This window comes from Anser cygnoides, chromosome 9, assembly GCF_040182565.1.
Source record: "Anser cygnoides isolate HZ-2024a breed goose chromosome 9, Taihu_goose_T2T_genome, whole genome shotgun sequence".
NCBI lineage: Eukaryota > Metazoa > Chordata > Aves > Anseriformes > Anatidae > Anser > Anser cygnoides.
Window position 1 is genome coordinate 24420625 of NC_089881.1, and position 7107 is coordinate 24427731.

Here is a 7107-nt window from a genome sequence, read left to right on the forward strand (position 1 = left end):
CAGATGGGAAAAGCTCAGAACTGACATAATTATTGTAATGCATTCAGGTACCTAATGAAAACAAATCTATCAGCATTTCCATTCCCCACTCCTGCCTAGGGGATTTCTCAGAGCTGTGCGACTTGTTTTTCTGTTTTGGGAAAATGTTCGTGTTTCTGATCATGAATTTGGACAAAATAATCAACATCTCAGGAAAATCATTAATTAAATATGCAGGAAACAGAGCACGATTAGGTTAATCAGAGCATTTGTTCTGGGGACTTCAAAATTCTGCTGTTTTGTTTACTTTTTTTTTTTTTCAGCAATTATGCTTCCAAAAAAAATTTATTACTACTTCAAGGAAGAGTAAATTTTTCATTGTGAGATTGCCAAAAACAGCAGCTCGGGTATTTGGACAAGTTGAGACCCTGCTTTGCGCATGGCGCTCGGCAGTCCCACTCTTCTCACCAGCCCCTTTCTCCATTTACAACTCATAAACATTTCCATTTTCCTACACGTTTCCCTATGTACAGATGCCATTTTCCTGGTGGAAAGTGCCTGGTGGTCTCAGGTGGCACCGGCTGACCAGCCCCAAGGTCCTCACCAAGGGGGACGGAGGCCTGGAACACCTCCCGAGGTGCCATTATGAAAATAAGAGGAAAACTTATTTTTTCTTGTTGAAATACAGACATAATTTTACACTTTCTCACAAGCAGAGTCTGAGAGTACATTTCATAAGAATACTTTTTATTCAATTAAGCATATCCATATGTTTGTACACACTGATGCATGAAAGCGGTGGTTTGGGACGTTATTCCATCACAACAGCTGTTTGGTTCTTTCCATTAAAAAGGGACAGACGGTGCAAATAACACTTTTAGGAAAAAAAAAAAAAAAAAAAAGAAAAAAAGAGCCTGCAGGATGTTTTGATAACACGCTTATCTGGTACTGTGTTTCTCAAAATGAATGCATTGTGACAATGGATTACACCTGCTGAATCTGAGATGCAGAAATCCTCCCTTTTCCTCATTCTCTGTCACTGCTGTAGCCATCCTGCACTGTGGCAGTCGTTTACTGCTTTGCTCAGCATTTTATTTTGACTGTCTTTCGTTATACCTAAACAAAGTTCAGTTTTAAAGAGTCAAAATAAGGGAAGACCATGTTTTGTGTTCCTTGGAAAGGAATCACAAAGAAACGGGACGGCCCAGCAAAGCTGCTCCTTTCCAGAGACCACGCACAGCAAAAACAGCTTAATCAGCTCGTGTCTCACTTTTAATTGACAGCCAGCGGTGCAGTCCCTAAAACCTACAGTTTAAGCTGAGTTAGCTTAAGAGGAGCACTGGTGATTTTCTGTGGGAAGATGTGCGCTGCAAACTGATTTGACATTTGCACATTACATGTTATTTATTCTTGCTCAGAAGGATCTGAGCCACGCCGTTTCATCACTCCTGTGCACAGATACAGAAGCTTGTTGTCAGCGGCTGGCTCTTCAAAGAGGCACGCGATAGCTGAGAAGTATAAAAAAAGTGTCACAGCTATATCTAGAGGGTATCTCTGTGTCACCCTTGTATAGTCAAAATAGGTTTTATTTATTGCTGTTGCTTCTTGACTTTAAAGTCTCTGGAGTTATCTTTACTTTTTCATCTTAGAGTACGTTGGGCCTCTGAGTGAGTGGCTGAGCACATCTGCAGCCCTGCCTGGGTTGTATGGGAGATCTTGGCCCTAAACTGGGCTGTGGGAGAATGAGAACAGACTGAAACTCCCAACATCCTCAACTTCTTTAGAAATCCCCAATTCCTCAAATATCATTTGAGGAGCATTTACAAGAAACGAGGTTCTTGGTGCACCCCAGGAGCAGGAGCATATTTGGTAGCAGAGACACTGCAGGGCTTGTGTTCGTCTGGTTTGAGGGTCTCCGCATGAACGGGCTTAACTTTATAAGACAGGAGACTAAAGTATGTAAAATATTGAAGTTAAAATAAAAGCAGACATCTTTTCTGAGGTTGTGGAATGAATTGGAGTTGGAAGTATGGCTGGTCCCTTACACAAAATGTTATCCCAATGAAACAGTCCAATGAAGAAATTGGCGAAAAAGTTAGACAAAAGGCGGTATCTATATTTTAATCTCTGAGCAAAGAAGCGTATTTGCTGTATATGAAGCTGTGTGCATAAAAATGCAACAATATTGTTGTGTGTCAGCTCAAGACAATAGACTACAGCATCTTATCTTTAGAGATACAAGGTGCTGGTTTTGCAAGCAAGCTTGGAGATGGATAATAATATTGGTCTTCTGCGCAGACTTTCTGTGAGTGGTGTATGGGATTGTAATGTCACAGAAACAGACAAGGAAAATTCCTCCAGGGAACTGCATGGGATTTTTATATTTTTGCCATCTGTTATTGTACAGGTATAGAGTAATAGTTTAATAGCGCCCAATTCCAGGTCTGCTGGAAGCACTTCTGATTTGGCCGGACTCGGCTCGGCTGCCTGCACCCTCTTTTCCCACCTGGGAGTACACAAGGGCTGTCTCAGCTTGCAGAGAGGCCTGATTTCAGCAGGAAAGGTAATGGGAAATTTGGACTGAAAAATAAAAAAGAGAAAACTATCTAGTGGTGGAATATTGGGCCAGACATCTCTCATTCCACTGTAAGGGGACAAATTATTCAGTTATAAGGGGCACAACCCAGTTCTGACTTCATCAAAATACAAGCAAGGCTAAAGGAAATTTGTTTTACTTCAGTCATTGCTTCCCAAGAGGGTCAGGCTGATAAGAAAACATAATTGCAGAATTGTCAGCCTTTCAATAGGAAAACCACAAGCCCATCATATCCTGTAATAGAGTATGAGCCAGTGCCTACATATCGACTGCCGAGTCCAGAGGTATTTTCACCTGGAAGCTTATTTTCAGGGACTAAGAGATTTTGACCACTCATTTTAATTATAATCTCTGAGAGCTAAGGGCACAAGTAGGGGAATTCAAGCCAACTCTTCAAGTGCCTAAAATGATGTTTTTAAATTCTTCCAGAATAAAATAAAGTAGAAATATCCCTCAGGTTTCCACCCTGCAACACATCCTAATACTGAACGTTTCAAATTCAAACCAGTATGAAGAATTAAAACACTGATATCTTCCATAGCCAGGCAGCTTAATGCTGAGCTGTAGCTGCTTAACCGTAGCTCGTGGTGTGCCACAGCCTCGTGCCCCCCCCCCGGGGCTGCAGTCACGTCTCCGCCACAGCCGTCCCGCAGCCAAAGCCTTGCAGGAGAAATCGGTCCGGCTGGAGGTGCAGCCAGGTGCCCAGAGAGAGGGGCTGATAAAGTGCTGCAGCTCACGCTCATTTTTAACACAGAAAAAAGTCTTCAGAAAAGTGTATTTCACCCTAACTTTATTTTCCACTGACGACTCAGCCAACCAGCTCCAATGCTAACAACAATTTCCAAAAGCTGGGAACGTTCAGTAACTCCCAGAGCATTTTTAAATGCAATGTAGCACTGAATAAACTTAGCCCAGGTACCTGACATTTATCCAGAGCCTGCACAAAGCTCCACCACCCTCGGGTACAGCAGCAGGACACGAGCCCTGGGGAGCTGCTCTTCCTCCAGCACGGCATCAGCACAGGGAGCTGGGCTGTTATCCCGGTAAGGTTTCTTTGCTCTCAGTTAACACCAGGGATTTTCTGGAAGCTGTTAAATGAAGCCATTGGTGTTTTTTCCTGCCTTGTTGGATTTTGTCCAGCAAAGCCATGAGTAAAAGCCCCGTCGGTGCGCCCGGTGTGTTGGTGCCAGGGGTGCGGGGCTGCTGCCTCCGTCCTGAGCAACAGCAGCAGAAATGTCCCAGCTGGAACAAGAGTGTCATGGTGTAAAACTCTGTTTTGGCCCTCTGTCACGTAGTTCCCTCTTGTTACCTGAATGTCACATTGCTTGCACTTGTTTTCTAATGTTTTTATGTGCGGGAGTCACCGTGCTTTCTTGCCTGTCCCTACGACCGGGACAATATTTCAGCTTTGCATTCACAGCACTCTCCTTCTCCTTTTCATCAAAACAATTATAATAATACAAAATGTCATGTCAGTAAGAAAAGTTTGCCGGTATGTTCCTAATTATGCAAAATTGCTTTCTCATCACTCTGTTTGCCTCTGTTAAGCTCAGGTTTCTAGCTGTAATGGGCCCTTTGGGCTACCCTGAGGTGGGCGCTGAGAAGCTGGTGGCTCACGCCTCCGATCCCAGCAGCTCCAGAGCCCGCGGAGGAGATCCCGGACTGTTGGCTGGGTGCACACAAGGTGACAGTGGAAGGGAGCTGCACTCCCAGGTTCCCCATACCACACACACACACACTCTCATTCTTTCTCCCGCGAAGAGGATATTCCTTTTTACTTTCCTAAATTATTTGGACTCGGATGGAGGGACAAATTCGAAATCTGCAGTCACAAGACTTGTTCAGAGGGATGAAAGAAAGCCTTTAGAGTTTACCTCTAACAAACCCATAAAGATTAATGGACAAGACATCTGATGATGGAATACAACAGACCATCTCAGCCTACAGTTCCCGTCCCACTTTGATCTACGTGCACAAACATGTTTATTATGTGCAGTATGATTATGACAGTTTAATAAGAAACAAAACCGTTTTGTCCATTTGGTCCTTTAATGAATTTGGAGCATTATCTGGGATACCTCTTGCTCATGACAAATGGAGAAAGCTGGCTCGCTGAGGGCTTCTGCATGGATATAAATGTATTTTTGCACTGGGGTTGGCTCGGTCTCAGGTTTTGCCATCTGTAGCAGAAAATATTTCATGTGAAGTAGGCTCTTGACTGTGGTTAGATAATAAAGGATTATACTGAAAAGGTTTGTCAGCAAATATCTGCGAGGCTGTTCCAGCGAGCCTGTGTGGCATTGACTTCAGCAGACCCAGGGAGAGGTGATGGGGATCACAGGCACCCCCGTTGCACGCAATATGGACAGCTACCTACACAAGGGGTATACATAAGTGATAATACTTAAACTAGACTTCTTTTTTTTTTTTTTTTAACCAAGCATGTAATTGAAAGAACACTCTTTTATACTTCTGATAATATCAGTTGCATCCAGCTGTGGACTGGAATACAAAGCTAGCTACGGTTTAACTCAGCGAGGGCCCTATTTAGCATTCCTTGCTGCCATAGAGTCCCATTGTCTCCATCAGGAGCTTTGCCTGACTAAAACAAAAGAAGTTCTGAATAGGGACAGAAATAACCCCACTCAGCACCGAAGCCTCCCTTCATGCCCCTCCTGGCCCTACGTGGGGCTGAGACATGCAGGCGCTTCCACGTGCCCTGGCCCAGCCCGTGCTGGGCTGTCCCAACCAGCATCGCCCCTGCCCTCCTGCGCCTCCTGGGTTTGATTTGCCCTGTGCTAGCTGCTGAAGTGTGTAAAAAATCCCAAGGAAAAAAAAATCTATAGCACTAAGAAGATCATAATCTGAAAACCTCTCATAGCTGGGAGTAATCTATATCAATGTTGCATTTAATCAAGGCAGCAGAGTTCCCTCTCCTTATGGTAATCATCTCCAAAAGGGGGAATGTCTCTGCTCTTTCAATTCTCCTAAGCAAAACCAAAGTAGTGATTTATCATCCTTATCTGGGTGTCCAAGAAATAAAGGTGCATGCTTATCATTTACTCTCCCACTTTTCAAATAGCGATGGGATTTCCTTCTGGAGGTGCAGAGCAGAGCATTATTCAGTTGCCTTCCCAGCAAGTTCGCAGAATCAGTGCTCCCAGCGTACTTTCAGTATGTCGTTTTGGTTACTGGGGAGCCACCATTTCACCAGGAGGTCCAGTGAACAGGATGAACGTGGCAGGTTCCCCATCCTGATCCACGGCACGTGGATGTGGCAGGCAGGTGATGGAGGTGGCCTGCCAGAGTGTACTCGCTCTCGACCTTCCTCAGCCTCGTGTTCAGAAACAAGAAAAAGTATAAAAAACATAACTCACTGATTTAGTCAGACTGGATTTTTCTTTTTTTTTTTTTTTTTTTAAGTTGCTCTAGGTTAGTTTCAGCCTCAGAAAGCTGCTGCAGGAGGGCAATGCTTCCCCACTGCCAGCCTGTGCAGATGCCCCAGCAGCAGCCAGCCCCATCCTGGAGCTGAGCGCTCTCCCCAAAAACCTCCCCACCACCAGTGCCTCTCCTGCACTGCTTGAAGCGGCGGGATGTGCCAGCTTTTTTGGATGGGCGCTGCTGTTTCATCCATCTGGCTCCATAGAAAAGCTTAATTGCGCCGTGCGGTTACGGGTACTGAGAGGCAGCTGGAGCTTCCACCGGCCTCGCTGGTCTCTAACCCAGCGAAGTATTTCCAAAATCGAAATGTCAAGAGCAGTAAGGATTCTTTACCTTCACGGGAAACCTACACATGACAGGCGATCGCATCCTGATGGGAAAACAGGGAGTACCCAATCACCCTTGTAGGTACTGCCCAATGCTTGGGTAGAAACCCCAGGAATTTGCCCCCCATGTCCCTGCCCGACCAACTGGGAGTTGGATTTTTTTGCATGGGTTCTTAGGAATTGCTAGGACAGCTCTGCCTGTGTTTTCCCAAGCTGATTTTCAGTGTTTCAGGTAGGAATTTAATAAACCCAGGCTGGTAAGAACAGGCCTGTTTTATCTCTGTGTTGTTCATTGGTCTCATCTCCTTGGCCTGTATGTACAGCCGTCTCCTTGGTCTGTATGTACATTAACAGATGTTATACATAGATGATACTCTGATTTTCAGAAAAAAAGAATGTGGTAAATAACTTAGAGTCACGGAATCAGAGACTGGTTTAGGTCAGAAGGGACCTCAAATCCCACCCAGCATGTCCTTGGGCACTGCCAGGGATGGGGCAGCCCCAGCTTTTTGGGGCAGTCTGTGCAAGGGCCTCATGGTGAAGAATTTCTTGCCATTAAGACACGGCATTAACTTTTTCACCTGGACAGTTCAGTTTGTTGCACCGAAAACCCCTCTCACTTGCCATTGCTCAGACCAAAAGACTCAGCAAATCAAAGGGGAAAGCCCAGGAGACATAAGAAATCCATCCCAAGCGTTCTTTCGTGATAAGTACTGCTGCAATAATGTACAGCAGCACATTTTGTAGATTTAAGATGTAGTTTAT